General features: G+C 40.5%; 1 long non-coding RNA gene across 1 annotated transcript; it reads right to left on the bottom strand.

The window, feature by feature from the left end:
- Nucleotides 1-319: 319 nt before the first annotated feature.
- LOC129203695 (uncharacterized) lies at nt 320-15,685 on the bottom strand. The gene is made up of 2 exons (XR_008576119.1): nt 14,790-15,685; nt 320-1,029 (listed from the first exon to the last, which is right to left on the bottom strand). It is a non-coding gene; the product is annotated as an uncharacterized LOC129203695 (long non-coding RNA).
- Between the last annotated feature and the right edge of the window lie 250 nt (nt 15,686-15,935).

The following is a 15,935-nucleotide window of genomic DNA, read 5'->3' as shown; positions in this document are numbered from 1 at the left end:
GCTGTCTAGCCAAAAAAGCAGTTTTATTGGGAATAAAAGCAATATATGGGAATGATAAAAATTGGAAGTTTTAACCATAAAAAAAATCATAAACAGCAGCATTGTCAAAGGTAAATCATTATTGTCAAGCAGCTTGGAAATATGATGTAAACAAGAAAGATACAACATGTGGCTTTTACCACTAGGGAACTGCGAGCCCAATTATGTGGGTACAAATGTCATCTTACGGTGCAAAACAACTGAGGAAACTGTTCACATCACAAGCAGACGCATTCTATTTCTAAAGAAAAATCAGCCTGTAGCTTTAAATCTTGTGTGGAAAACAAGTGTTTAAACCAGCAACTTAAGCAGTCTCTTTTTTTTTTTAATGAGTATATAACACAAAAATAGAACTCTAAAGTCAGTGGGATGTTGCTAAAGATGCCTGTTATGTGACTTCATGTTAGAGATTATCAGTCGCCGCATCTCACACTTAACCTTCTCCAAGACGGGAAGCAGAAGTATGACTTTAATCCGTTCCTGCAGATCATTCTCAGCAAAGAGAGCAGACCACATGATGGAGCATGCTTTCAAGGTAGTAACTGTGATACTGTTCTTTTTCCAGCTCTAGACTGAAAGGGCATACCTGGGAAAGAGGAGACATGGTCAGAGGGTTATTGCATTTTGTTCATCTGCAGCTGCTGAAATGTTTCTAAAAGCAGAACTAATCAGGTACAAACCTGAGAAACTCAAAAATCTAAATCTCTTCAAGGGATCAGACCATTCCTTCCATCCAGAGACTAGCAAAACACAACAGGTTTTTCAATTACCTTCTCTCTCTGAGGTCTGTAAGTCCATGCAGCTCAGTCCCCTTCACCTCATTGGCATGGATTTAGCACTCCCAGCCACGACAGCTGTACTTTCTCCCATCCTCCCTCAGAGGATCGGATCCTCGATGGATGTAAATCAATGCCATCCTACTCATGTCTGAGGGACTGTGCCACCTTGCAACAGCTGGAGGTCCAGCCCATCTTGCTTCCTGAAAATATGCTGCTTCCAAAATAAAATTTCAAACCCTGGTGTGATTACATTTTCAACAACTCTCTTAACTATTATTAACAGCAGCTTTTTGCAAACCTAAGCATGTTCACATGGCAGCTAGACTGCGAAGGTTAGGGGTTTCTTGATGCAGAGTACATTCCTTGAGGAAAATTCACCAGTATGTTAAATAGTTAATCTCAATCTGTTCAACAGAGCAATCCAAACTTAGATGTCTTTGGCCAATCCTAGGTATTGATATACAGGGCAAATCAAGAGAGATCTTCAAAGACCTTCTTCCTCATTTTCCTTCCAAAAATGGGGGTGTGGGGAGGTGTAGAAAGGGAAGAAGATAGCTAGCTACCAATCACTATCCCAGCTCAGCAGCCCATCTACCAGATTGTCTGATAGGAAATGTGCAGAAAAAGAATAAAATTAAAGTAGTTGTTTTATGAACAACATCCATACTTAGCAGCCTGTGGTGAAAATGGTAGCCAAGAACATTAATTATCTCAGTCACATTTCCACATTCTCTACTGCGCTTCTTTTTACTGTGTGGCACAAGCAAGAAAGGTGAAACAATCACAGTGTTTTGCCTACTAGGTCCAGAATGATCTCATTACGGTGAATTTCTTCACTTCTGTGATGCCCATAATAGAGCATTCCTACTTGAAATGCCACCTGCATTGCTGCATTACTTCAAGAGAAAGAAGAGTGGGTAAATAGGAATAGGTTAGATACTAAGGAATAAGTAGTTTAAGACAGCCTCTCTACTGCTTTAATACCTATAGTTTATGCTTAGCAGATAATATGGTGGCTTCTTTTACAAATAACAATGAGTTTTGGAATGAGGAATTTCTGCCATCAAGAATTATTTATACTAATGAGCACTAAGTTTCTATCAGCTGACTTTTTCCTCATAATAATTAGTGAGAAAACATCTTAAACCAAGTACAGATCCTGACTTCCCTAATTATTGTAAACATTCTGGGTGATACATTTAAGCAGTTAACAGATACACTTAAGAGTGTGGTTGCCCTTGGCTTACACTTTGGTAGTCAACAACCAATGAATAGAAACCGTTAATTCCAGCTCTTAGCAGACTTGCAATTTTAAATTCCACCTATAACAGGTACGGGTGTTTTTTAAATAATGGTTAAGTGGCATTGTAAATAATTACATATATAGCAAGTAAAACCAGATTGAACATCACAGAATGACTTAAGCCTATGTTTTGACCTAGTGTTTTTCACAAAATTTAGCTTTAGAATGTTATAGCACATTCCACACCAAACCCTACCAGTTATACACTAACAAACTGCAAAGAAATCTGTTGGAAGGATACGTTACTTCCTGGGAAAAACCACAGAACTGTCTGAAGGCACTGTGCTATGCAGTCACAAAATCGTATGGGACCATCAACCTTCAAATAAACAAGCAAGGGCCCCAGTAAACAGAGAGAAGATTTTCTCATTAACAAAACCAAAATGGACGGAATGCTATTTTTCAGAATGAAAATTAAAGACAGATGTGAAGTGCCAGTGAGAAGGATTGAAAAATCATCTACTGATTTGAACAAGTTTGGCTGGAGTGAAAAAAGGACTTTGTAAAACACAAAGTAATTTCAGAGATGTTCAATATTACAAGTGCTGAATAATCAGTGATATTTTTTTTAAACAATTCAACTATTTCACATATCTCCAAGATGAATGCTTCCATCTTCTGGGAAGATATGGCAGATGACTTAAGAAGCCTGCAGACTGTTAGAGAATATTGCAGGGAAACCACTGGTGGTTTAGATACAGTACGTTTCCAGTCAGTCTTTCAAGAAGGCATTACATAAGCTTGTATGTTCATTAAAATTGAATAGGTCAAAATTCCAGGCTCAGGAGTAGAAATCTCTCCCAGTGTTCCCTACTCCCATAAAAGCTTCAGAGCCCCTCTTCAGATTGGGAAAGCCAGTACTGCTTTAGCAGCAGTTTGCAGGAGGATTTGTGATGCCACAAGACCTGCTACAGACAAGATACCATCGGGTTCTGCCATATGTGTAACAGCTCCTTGGGTGATCCAAGTGCAATCCAGACACTTTCTGGGTTTGCTATGAAGTAGACTAACAGTAGAAATACAATCACCCTGTGCAGGCCTTTGAGACTAGAGAAGGCAGATTTCTGTTTTAGTTTGTTGCACTTTGCATGAATGGGACCAAACAGTTTCTGGATGTTCATAATGAGTAGATTAAGAGTTTGGAAAAACAGTTTTGAGCAGAACAGGTCAGACAATGTATTTCTTTCCCTGCCAAAAAGTTTAAGCTTCACATAAAGAATTTAAAGCAGAGATATTAAAAATCTGATATACTAAAGAGATCTGCAACAGCTGCAGCACCTGCAGGAGGGTGGTGCAGACTCCGTGCTTGCCCTGTCCCCCTCCCACTCACTTTAGGCTCATTGATTAATTAAAACTTCCATCGTATAAATATACACACACATATGTTGTAGCTTCCCTTTCTGGTAAGAAGTTTTGCAGAAACTTCCTTGGGAAAGAAAGTCTGCACAAGGAACCTGACCCAGAAGGGAGAAAAAGGTCAGAGGCAGCAAAAGTACACGTATTTTACAATTTTCAGAAACAAAATAGCTGGCATTTCAGATACTCATCTTTATAATTTCAAAAATCCTACCTTAAAATCTGATTTTTCATCCAAAAGTTTTTTGATGGAAATTTTTGGGTGGCTATTTTTAACTGCTAAGCACTATTTTAGACAATAATTTAAATGTTTAGGTTTCTATACTTCTGGAATAAATACTTCAGTCGGTAACATATCTACTGCTGACACAGAAAACTAGGGAAAAGATTTGCTCCCCACAAGAAATTGCAACTCAGCCCACACCTCTTCCACTCTCTTTTTTTCTCCATAATTTTTAAAAGAGAGATTCTTTGTGGTACAACTAAAATTTGGGCTTTTCTTATGATTAAAAGCCTTGGTAGCATAGCTTTTAATTTTAGGTTGTCCAGCAATTCTCTCTTACAGTTTAGAGACCTTTTTCTCCAGTATACTCCTGGAGAACAGAGTTCTATCACAAAACCATGCACACAGATATTACTTGAGTGTTTTTCTAAACAATCAAGAACAATCTGATTAATTTAGAAGCTTAAATTAATGAGAAGAAATAAGCCAGGCATAAGAAAAGTACGGTGGGATAAGCTACATAATTACTAAAGTATTAATCACCATGTGTTTTACCTGCTGTATGTTTTTTAACTTGATGAATTGACAATATGCCAATTAATAATAGTTATAGCATATCAACATTATAAATGTAAAATACACAACAGGAAAAAGTAGCTCAAATCCAGGAGAACTGTAAAAAAAAAATCCCCAATTCTGAATCCAAAATTTAACTTGTTACAATCACTATATTTCAAGATAAAACAAACCCCAGTGTCTATTATTAGGTGCTTGATTCTGTGAATTGCCAGTTGCTTCCTGGGAGATGCTAAACACTAGGAGAATCCATAAACTGCAAAATCCAAGTATAAACTGAAGTTCACAATTTTGAGGAATTTGAGATGGGTACAATGAATTTCCCCAGGATTTGCCCAGTGTACTTAAGATAACCCATTTCTTAACCACTGTTTAGTGTCAGAGTATGCTGTACAAACAATGCCTGCAGATATTACAGTGTTTAGTACAAAGGACACTTTTCCAAGCTAGTTAGCTTAGGTAAGCCTCCCCTTGGCCCAACACCAAGATAGCTGAACATTTACTTACTATATGAAGGGCATCACTTTGACCAGATTAAGACATCAGAAGCAGACTAGCCTTTATAAATGAAGCAGCTATGTTTGCATACAATGCAAAACAAAATGGAAATCTGATAAAGAAACTCTCAGAGTTCCTCACAGGGTAAGGACAGTTCATCAGAAACCAAACCCATCTGTGGGTGTAAGTCAACTGAACTGCAATGAATGCAATAGAGCAGCAACAAATTACACCACCAGAGTATACATTATCTGTTTTTTATAGCTTACATGGTATAAAAGAATAAGTTTTAAACAGCTCCTCTGCTCGCTTGGTCTTGCTAACATAAATCAGTTATTATATCAGAAAATTAGTTTTCGCCCAGGTTCTGACAGCTACTTCCTTCCATTGTCTAAGAAAAGACTTACTGAATTCAAAAATTCAGTGACACTGTCAAAGTCTAGTCCCTACAAAACTTTCATGAAAGGACTTTTGTCATTTTTGTACAACACATGTAACAACTACCAGCAGTAGGAAGATGAAATTCGCCTCCCTCATTCTAACTCATTGCATGATAGAGTTCTCTGATTTAACAATGAGAAAATTATGAATAATCATCCCCACCATTTTGCTGACGAGATTGCTATAGTGTAGCACAAACCAAGTACACAAAACTTTCCAGATGTCCAGAAGATGCAAGTTTTTTTGGCAAGGTGGTAGTGGATCTCAAAGTATGGACACGTTGGCATAAAGCTGGAGAAGGACACCAGCAGAACAGATTTCTTTCCACTTCTATGAGATTTGCTACTTTGGCATTTGTCCTGATTTAGGTAGGAATAGAGTTAATTTTCCTTTCTGACAGCTGGTGTAGTGCTGTGGTTTGGATTTAGGATGAGAATAACTGTGATAACACATGGATGTTTTTAGTTGTTGCCAAGCAGTCAAGGACTTTTCAGCTTCTCCTACTGCCCTGCTAACAAGAAGGCGGGGGGCACCCAAGAAGCTGGGAGGGGACACAGCCAGGACAGCTGCCCCAAACTGGCCAAAGAGCTATTCCATACCATGTGACATCATGTCCCGTTTATAACTGGGGAGTGGACTGAGAGGCGTGTCAGCTGAGGCCCTTGTGCAGCATCAACTTCTGTGTGATGGCATTTGTCTTCCCAAGTAACTGTTACATGTGATGGAGCCCTGTTTTCCTGGAGATGGCTGAACATCTGCCTGCCAATGGGAAGTGATGAATGAATTCCTTGTCTTGCTTTGCTTGTGCATGTGGGCTGGGAGGCTCGGGGTCATGCATAGTATCAACTTTGGGTGATAAGAAATTGTGCTGTTCATCACTTGTTTTGTATATTATTATTATAATTTTCCTGTTCATGTTTGTCTTATTAAACCATGAGTTTTCCTCACTTTCACTCTTCTGATTCTCTCCCCTATCCTGCTGGGGGGAAGTGAGTAACCGGCTGCATGGTGCTTAGTTGCCAGACGGGGCTAAACCACGACAGCATTATAGCAACAATTCTCCTATACCTTAGTAAATGAAATAAAATTATTTCCAATACTTTCTTATTCTTGTGAAAGCTCTTTACAAAAGTGACATCACCATCTGGTAATATTCCTTCAGTCAAGTCTGAACGCATGGTTTACACTTAAAAAATGAGGGAAATTATGTCAAAGATGATGTTGAACTTCCATGCTGAAGTATTTTAGGACTTTATTTGTCAAAACATTCAGCCTGGCAATACATTCATCCTTAACTTGAAGTGTTCCTTAACTCTCATTAAAATCAGTGGACTTCCAAAGCACATGTTTGAACTGGCCTAGAAAATAGAATGTGTTGAAGTCCTTTGAAAAAGCAATACCCTACAGACCCAAATCGCCCACTTATACATTGTACAGGTGTTGTGAGTTTGATTACATAGCAAATCCACAGGGAGGGATTACCTCTCTCCAACCCTACAGCAGTGGTGATCAGACAGAGCACCCTGTCTGCATGTGATGAGATTTCCATGCCACCAGGGCAAAGTAGCCTAATAGAAGTTCATTTGTCAACTAGTCAAGTTGTGAGAAAGTGATTTTGTGTAAAAGAAACATCCAAATGAATAGGGTCTCTGCAGCCTCCTCTCTGTAAATATGTTTGTCCCCTGCAACTCACAGGCTATCACAGAATGAAGGAAATAAGTTTTTGTGGTCATCCCTTATTAAAATATTGGCAACTGTAGCAACATATACCATACTTTATGGAGTTAATCACTCATTGCCCCTCTCAGGGACCTATCTTCTATCTGACTTCACTATCTTCTGCGCTGTTGTAGTATTTAAGGGCCCATCTGCCCATCTGATGCAAACTGTAATTTCTCTCATGGAAACTCACAGATTTTCACCCATCGAGACTTTAGCCAAAGTTCATCAGATCACAAACTTGCAAACAAGGGGAAATGTTCAAAGACTCAGAGGGGAAGCTCACTCACAGAAACTGTCCTGAAGGCACTCTGATACAATACACATAGAGTAAGTTCAGAAGCCCTTGCCCATCTCCCAGAGACAGAGAGACTATACGGCAGATAGTAAAGGGTCAGTGTAAAGACTCTTATTCTCTAAGAATCCCAAAACAATACAGAAATTGCCTTTAACTGCATCAGTTAGAGATGCAGGACACTTTGCTTTCCTATCCTCTGGCGGATTCAAGCACTGAAGCTGTAGACAAATTTTTGGACAATGCTACCACCCCTGCCTGGAGGGCTGGAGCTCAGATATCTACATCATATGAAGCAGGTCAAAAAGACACAATTCTGAGAATTACTTCTGGACAGACTTGGAGCCACTATGGCTCCATGGTGGAGATTTAATCAACCATAACGGTCATCCTTACAGCTACTTCTTTAAAGGTAAACATTTGAACTTCCCAAATATGAGTTGCCTCACAAAAAAAAGAAGCATCTTCACCAAACTGACAGTGGTAAGTAACATTTTTCTAGCAATTACTAACACTGCCAGTTATTTTGAGTAAAACAAAGGCTTAAGTTGTTCGCAGGTTTTGCTGAAAATTATACAAGTGCCAGCACTTGACTGGACATCACTTAAAATGCTTTAGAGATCTGAGTGTGATTTAACTTTTGCTTGTATAACATAAGACATTTTTTTCCTGTTTTCATTTTTGGAAAAGACTCCTAGCATTTGACTTATTACATTTAGTATCCCACAATTTCCATTACTGAAGGTCTATCTGATTCTTGAATACCAGAATAAATTACTTGGAGCTCCAGCTTGGCATCTTCTATAGCTGTATGACATGACAGTAAACCATACAAGCTCATAGAATACAATCTTTAAATCTGTTAAGTGTGAGATAAATCAACTAATTAGCCAATGACTTGGTACAAACAGTGGGGAAGCCCAACATTCCTTTAGCGAACTGCAATAAACTGTGTTTCAGATTGTCATCAATAGTACAATAATCACAAAGTGAGAGATTAATTAATTATTAATTAACTATGAGTTGAACACGTGTCCTACCACCTAAGGAAAGGAGAGTCAAACATTTACGGCACCAGTCCACATACATTCACAGTTTGTTTCCCTGATTATTCACTGAAACATGTGAACGAATAAAGATGTCCCTGAGTAAATACTCTAGTGAAGGCTAAAATTTAGATTTAGGCCTCTATCAGAGAAGCCAAACACACTGGAAATCCTTCATGCATTTATTCGCCACATATTGCACCCAGCTGTACAGTACAAAGATTCTTGTTTTACAGATGAAGCACTGAAGCACAGGCTTAAGTCCATATCCTGTAAGCTATTTAGCTACTCAATCTCAGTTGAGTTCAGCATCTCTCAGGGTCTGTGCCTAAATGATATGACCCAGGTCATTCATGATGCTTGCTCTAGAAACATTATTTCTTCCATAGCTTACAAAGTTTAAACAATTCCGGTCTTACATTTAGTCACTGGCAACCTGCCCATTTGAGAAATGTCATTTATGAAAGACCATAAAAAAATTTGCACCTTCTCAGAAGTGTTAACTGAGGTCCACTGCTTGTTCCTAGCTTTGTTTTTCTTCGGAGAGCAAGAGTAATACATTTTTCCACAGCTCTTTAGCACCCTCTGTTGTTTTCTTTTTCTAATCAAAATTTCACTCTTTTTAAATTGCTGTGGCACTAAAACAAAAGAATATATGAAAAGTCTTTTTCTAAAGCAGCATAAAAATAAGGATCATTGATATAGTAGTGTGTAACCAGAAAGCAAGGAAAACAACATAAAGTTATAGGTAAGTTTCTATACGAATTCACTCACACAAAAATGCTTTCTTGAAGGCAGAGAGATTCTTCCTACCCACTTCAGCAAAGAGTTGAGCTTACAACTGCATACCATTTTTTTTAATAAGACCTGAGCAGCGGCTGCAGAATTTAACCTTATAAATGTAAACTGGAAACCAAAATACATAACATTACACTACAATAACTATAAACAATGTGAACTAGGTCTACAGATTTGTTAAGTGTTTTCAAATGCCAAACTTATAAGACCTAAGTCTGTTTTGGGTGGTTACAAAAAGTGCCAAACAGATTCAGTTTGTTCGACAGTTATCCAGCCATTGCATGGCTACACATTATTACTACTTGCTGTAAACTTGGCGGGGGAAGGGGGGGGTGGGGGGTGGGGAATAAAACCCAACACACACAAGCCACACACTCAAAGCAAGATGTAAGTTTGAATTGGACGAAGTCTGTTTGCATGTGAAGAAATACAATTGATCTGAGGATCTTCTGGAAATTCCTTAAATCTCTGGGGCTGCTCAAGAGCAATTTTCAAGGCTGCCACTTAAAATGCTTGTTTCAATTTAACTCTGTCCTAGTTTTGGCAGGGATAGAGTTAATTTTCTTCCTAGCAGCTGCTAAATTTTCACTGCACCTAGAACAACTTGTTTTGATTAGTATTTCTGGACAATACTGTGATTTAAATATAGATTAATGGCAATCACACTACTCTGAAATGAATCCAAAGAATTACAGTCAACCCAGCCAGTCTACTGCAAAAAAGAAGGAAAACTAACATTTCAGCAATATAAGCTGAATATAACTTTAGCATTTCTCCTATTTGCCTCCTCTGTTTTGAATGTTAACTACATCTGCGCTAGGTTTTCAAGCTCTGCTTGCAATGAATGAGTAGAGACTCTTTAGAAGAAAAAAAAAAATCATTACTATTTAACAACAGTTTATTGTTGTGCTGGGACAGATCCTCCACTATCTTGTAACTTTCATTTGTGAGAAGCACAGCTGCCATCACACTCATTTCATCCAAATAAAAGGAAATGGGGAAAGAAGCAATAGCTTTTTTTAATTCATCCTTTGAAAACAAACATTGTGTAACCTGGGAAGAACCTCACCAGAAAACACAAGACTATTGCTTCCATTGGGTGGGAAGCAGGTATGGTGGATGATGGGATGCCCTGACATGGCTGAGTGCTGGCAGCCTGCCTGCCTTCAGTTTGCAGCAAGCTATCCCTACCATCACATTATGCGCCACCCTCCCAGTTTGGGGGGCTGAGTAAGATATGCCCCGTCTTCCCTTCTCTATGCCAGAAGACACGCTCCCTTCTGTAGGCCAGGCATGGAAGTGTGGTTATCAAGTCTCCCTTGCACCCAAGCACTCTTCCAACACATTTTCCTCATACCAGGTCCAGCACATCCCAAGATTCATGGGCCAAGGTCTAACACATCCCACTCTCCATGCACAGAGAGGCATGGGTCCCACACTGAAAGTAGGCAAAAATATTACAACGTAGTAAGAATCCCAAAATGGGATGACCCTTCCACAGGTGGAATCTGCACGGCATGCTGCACACTAGTCAGAGACCTGTTTGAACCTGCAAAACCCAGTGTTCCCAGCATCTGAAGGGATGTAGGATTATCTATACTAGCCTCTCTTTCTTTAGAGTGAATACTGTTTCTTTAATAAATGGTATTTTAAGTGATACTTTACAGTGTTTGAGTGCCTTTTTTACTGGGGATCATAACAAACCAGCACCTCCTGGTGTAAAATGGATGAAAAGGACAGGAGAGCTAGAATGCTATAAAAGAACAAAGGACTATGTGTTGGGTTTGCGTGGCAAGGTTTTGGTAGCTGGGGGGGGGGGGCTACAGGGGTGGCTTCTGTGAGAAGCTGCTAGAAGCTGCCCCTGTGTCTGACAGACCCAATGCCAGCCGGCTCCAAGACGGACCCGCCGCTGGCCAAGGCCAAGCCAATCAGCGCCTCTGTGATAACATATTTAAGACAGAAAAAAAACCAGTTAGGGAGAGCTTTTACAGCCGGAGAGAGGACTGAGAAGATGTAAGAAAACTCTGCAGACACCAAGGTCAGTGCAGATGGAGGGGCAGGAGGTGCTCCAGGCGCCGGAGCAGAGATCCCCCTGCAGCCCATGGTGAAGACCATGGTGAAGCAGGCTGTCCCCCTGCAGCCCATGGAGGAAGGATGAGGGGGTGTAGAGATTCCACCTGCAGCCCGTGGAGGACCCCACGCTGGAGCAGGTGGAGGCACCTGAAGGAGGCTGTGGCCCGTGGGAAGCCCACACTGGAGCAAGTCCGGGCCGGACCGGTGGACCCGTGGAGAGGGGAGCCCATGCCAGGGCAGGTTTGCTGGCAGGACTTGTGACCCCATGGGGGATCCCACGCTGGAGCAGTTTGCTCCTGAAGGTCTGCACCCCGTGAGAGGGACTCCATGCTGGAGCAGGGGAACGATGAGAGGAGTCCCCCCTGAGGCTGAAGAAGCAGCAGAAACAACATGTGATGAACTGACCGTAACCCCCATTCCCTGTCCCCCTGTGCCGCTGAGGGGGGAAAGGTTGAAGCCGGGAGTGAAGTTGAGCCCGGGAAGATGGGAGGGGTGGGGGGAGGTGTTTTATTTCTCATTCCTCTACTCTGTTTTGCCTAGTAATAAATTAGATGAATTCCCTCTCTAAGTTTGGTCTGTTTTGCTTGTGACAACAATTAATGAGTGATGTCTCCCTGTCCTTATCTCGACCCACAAGCTTTTCGTTACACCTTTTCTCCCCTGTCTGGTGAATGAGGGGAGTGAGAAAGTGGCTCTGGTGGGCACCTGGCCTTCAGCCAGGGTTAACCCACCACAGACTAGAATTACATACAAGAATGAAATTTGAACAGAACAACAGCAAAATGCAGCACCATTCCCTTAGGAAGCAGAACCAAAATATACTAATTCAATGTAGGAACCCATCAGTTTAAAATGACATAAAAAGCAAAAGCTCTGTCTCAGCTGCAGAAGTGTTAATGTAACAGGTGTTGGATTAAAATTAAGGCACAAACTTCCAGTTAACATAGAAAAAGTATACACATAACCTTCTGTACTACATACTCATGTTCAGGAGTAACTATTCCAAGTATGTACCAGCACAGAAAGAGATCAACATCACCTGCAGCAAAAGTAAAAAAGTCTTCTATTGTATCCTGCTTAGCAAAGTTAAGGTAGCACAGGCATACAAGGGGTTTCAATAAACATCTTATGGTATAGATGAGGGCTTTTCTCACTAAGAAGAGGGAAAAAATGAAGCCTATCTCAGTCAAAGGGAAATTGTCAGCATTAGAATATACACATATAAGGCCTTGGTACGCACATTTAAGCCACAAATCAGAGGAAGGCCCTAAAAAGAGGATGGAAAAGCCCCTCACAGGTGAACAAAGTTCAGAGGGAATCCAAGGAGCTTGTGACACAGTTTTTCAGAGTAACAGAAGTTAGCACAGAGTACAGCAGCTTTGCTCCTATCCCTCAGCGCCTATCTCCATCCTCTCACCAGGGCATTAACTAAGAATGTATGGATTGGCTCCTCAGTAGGAATTAAGGAATCTGCTAGGTTTTACAAGGCAGGGACAGGAACATCCAGAATCAGTTCCCCAGCTCCAAAGAAAGAAAAGTTAATCAGCGTGTAAACTCGGGGGAGGAACTGGGAAAGCAGAGAGCAGCAAGCGTTGGTCAGGGGTGGGTGAGCAGCCTCTTTAGGCCAGCTTTTAAGAATGTAAATCACTTGTACTATTTGACAAACTATTACAATCGCACAGCTCTCCTAAACTAGAGACGTGAACTCAGTGATGTAGAAGAGCAGATGTTAATCCTTTTTCTCCACATTCTTATCTTAAACCTTGGGTCTTTTTGCAGATAAAAATACATAGGAACATTATGCCTGTTCTTCAGATTTTTCTAGTATGTAACAAGAAAACAATGCTTTAAAGCTACTTCTCATGGCAGGACTGTTCCTAAACTTCTCTTTACAGTTGCATGGCAAATAGGTATTACTTCCCCCCTCCAAGAACAATTCCACATTAGGATCCCAAATCCCTCACCCGTCCAAAAAGCTTCAATTCCAGATTACTCATCTGCTAAATACCTGTCTTCTACTGCACTATTACTATTTTAACTGAAATACAAGGTCAGGAAGCCAGAAACCTCTCTGGAAGCATAACTCAGCAATAGCTCATCTCAAATACAAATATCGGATAACTAGAAAATTTATGTCAAGTTTTCTACTTTCAAGATTTTCTGCCATTAGAGGCAGAAATATTGCCCGATTGCTTGCCATCAACATAATGAGGCCTCCAAGCCTGTGGCTTAAATGTTGTCTGATGCTCAGTGCTGCATGACCTCAAGTCAATACAAGCAGCAAATGCCTTCCCGACTGTAACACATGGTCATGTCACACCTCAACTAGTTTTCTTTTCTGACAAAGCAAAAAACAGTCAACTTGAAACCCTGGAGGCTGAACATCCCACACATTCAAATAAATATTCCTAACAAAGAAGAAAAGAAAAACCCCTCTTGCCCTCTCTGGAGGCAGAGGTATGTACAAGCAGCACCATTAAGGAGATGAACACTTACACCTGAAATTTCTGCAGACCTAGTGACTTAACAGCCCAAGTGTCAATTGGTTCAATACAACAGTGTAAAGCATGCATTTGCCTGAATTGTTTGATTATATCTTAAAATTTATGAAGAACAGTGATCCTGTACAGTAAGACTTACAGAGCCAAGTAGTCTATAATGAAAAATCATAAACTTATATATGAGCCAAACAAGCAACACCTGCAGAATTTTCTCCCTCCCAATACTGTTGATGTCTCAATCAAAAAATTAAATTACTTCTAACCTTTGCCTATAGGTTATGGAATGTCAGAGGACATGCAGCTCACTTGTTTGAAAGAATGGTGTTAGATACAGATGTTAACATCAATAGAGAATTTGAGGTTGTTATTTGCCTGATATGTTTAGGTGTGATGCTCAGTCCCTGTGCTTGGCCTTCCAACCCAGACAGCAATGTCCTTCCACATATTCCATCAGTAAGTCTAAAGCAAACTTCTCTGCTAGACATCATTATCTCACTTCCATATTGGCAATAACTGTTTATTCATTAAAGTAAACAGATGTGGTTCAGGAACCCTAGCATTTTTTTTTTTTTTGCTTTGTCTCATTTAATAACAAGGCAGAAATGAGACTACAGCTTGAAAAGTATATGGTCCACATCAATGTAAATGTATTTGCACTGAACTGTTTACACTGCCTGCCAACAGCAAGTTGTCAAATTTTCAATCCATAATACAGATGCTGAATTTGTAGAGAGATGTTTCTAAGAAATATTCTCCAAAATTAGCAGATATTTTGAGGAAGGCACCAAGTAATCAACTGGGATGGATCACTCATACAAAATATAGAATTGCTTGGGATACATAGTAACAGATATACTTAGATCCAACAAATGTGATCCCAAAATGAAATTCAGCAATACCTACCACTCACCACACTCACTATCCATTACCACAGTGGCTATGCAGCACAGTCTTACACAAAAGAAGGAGTTCCCTTAAAAACACAAAGAAAAAAATCCCCTCTTCCCCTTGGTTTTGATTTTTGGGTCTAGCAAGTAACCAGAGGAAGTCAGTGACTTCATATACTCTTCAGCAGCCTTTAGTAGGGGTTTCAATATGTTTATTATTTATGCAAAATAATGTGTTCACAAAATAACACTTACCTAAAATGTAGATCTGTGCCTACACAGTTTTGGGAGCTGGTATCCCATTGACTCATCAAGGAAGAAGTTGGTTGCTCTGGACAAAATTTTAAGCAGAATTAGGCCAAATGCATTACCAAATTTGGTCTTATCCCCTTGTTTAAGCAAATAAATCCTTCATCCAGTGTACTCTGTAGACAGCAGATGATAATTAAGCACAAATTATCTACTGTTGGTGTGAAATAAATTTGTTGAAGAGCATGTATATACCTCTGTTGAAGAGCATGTATATATCCTGTGTGCATACAGCAGGAGTAAACATAATGAGACAACAGAACAGAGTTGGCACCAGAAAGCTCATTGAAGAGCCACAACTAGCCCGCTGCTCCTACTTACCTGCAGCCTCAACAAACCTTCACAGGGAGTTTCAAAGACAGCTACAAGAAAGCAATTCTGTAGTCACTTGCAAGCATTATTATCCACTTTCAGAATACCACAATTAAAAATGAGAATAATTTAAGTATATATTGTATGATAAACCATCACCAAATTCTGTTTTGATAAAATAATTTGCTAGTCTTCAGAATGAAAAGGATGAAAGGATAGAAAACTGCAAACATATGTGGAACAAGAGTGTCTACTCCATTAAGGGCATCTGGTCAAGGACCTTTTCAATGCAAAAAAGGGATAATAAGAAGAAGAAACCATAAACAAGAACATAAAGGGACACAAAAATTTGCCAGAGCAACGGCGGGAGATTTAAACGCGCTGTAACCAGAACCCAGCAGTCAGTCGCCGAAGGGTGCAGCTCCGGTGCCGGCCCGACCCGCAGCGGACTTGCAGATGTAGGCGTACAGGTGTTTTCCCTGACTTTCCAGAGGCAAGGAAAAGCCAGGGAGGCGGAAGAGACCCGCCAAAAGCCGGCTGATCTCACGGGAACTGCCGACGAGACCTGGGCGTTGCCAGAGCAACGACGCGCACGCGCACACCCCACCCCGCCCCGCCCCACACCCCTATCCCTCCAGCCTATAAAAGGCAGCCTAGGGAGCACTAGTGACTCGGGGTGTGGTGTGGAAGGGCTTATTCAGTTTAAGTGGTGAAGAAGGGAGTCTACTTGTTATGGAATGACAGAATAGTTTGGGTTGGAAGGGACCTCAAAGATCATCT

Source organism: Grus americana, chromosome 2 (assembly GCF_028858705.1).
Source record: "Grus americana isolate bGruAme1 chromosome 2, bGruAme1.mat, whole genome shotgun sequence".
In the NCBI taxonomy this organism is placed as follows: Eukaryota; Metazoa; Chordata; class Aves; order Gruiformes; family Gruidae; genus Grus; species Grus americana.
This window is presented reverse-complemented; position numbering and strand designations above follow the sequence as displayed.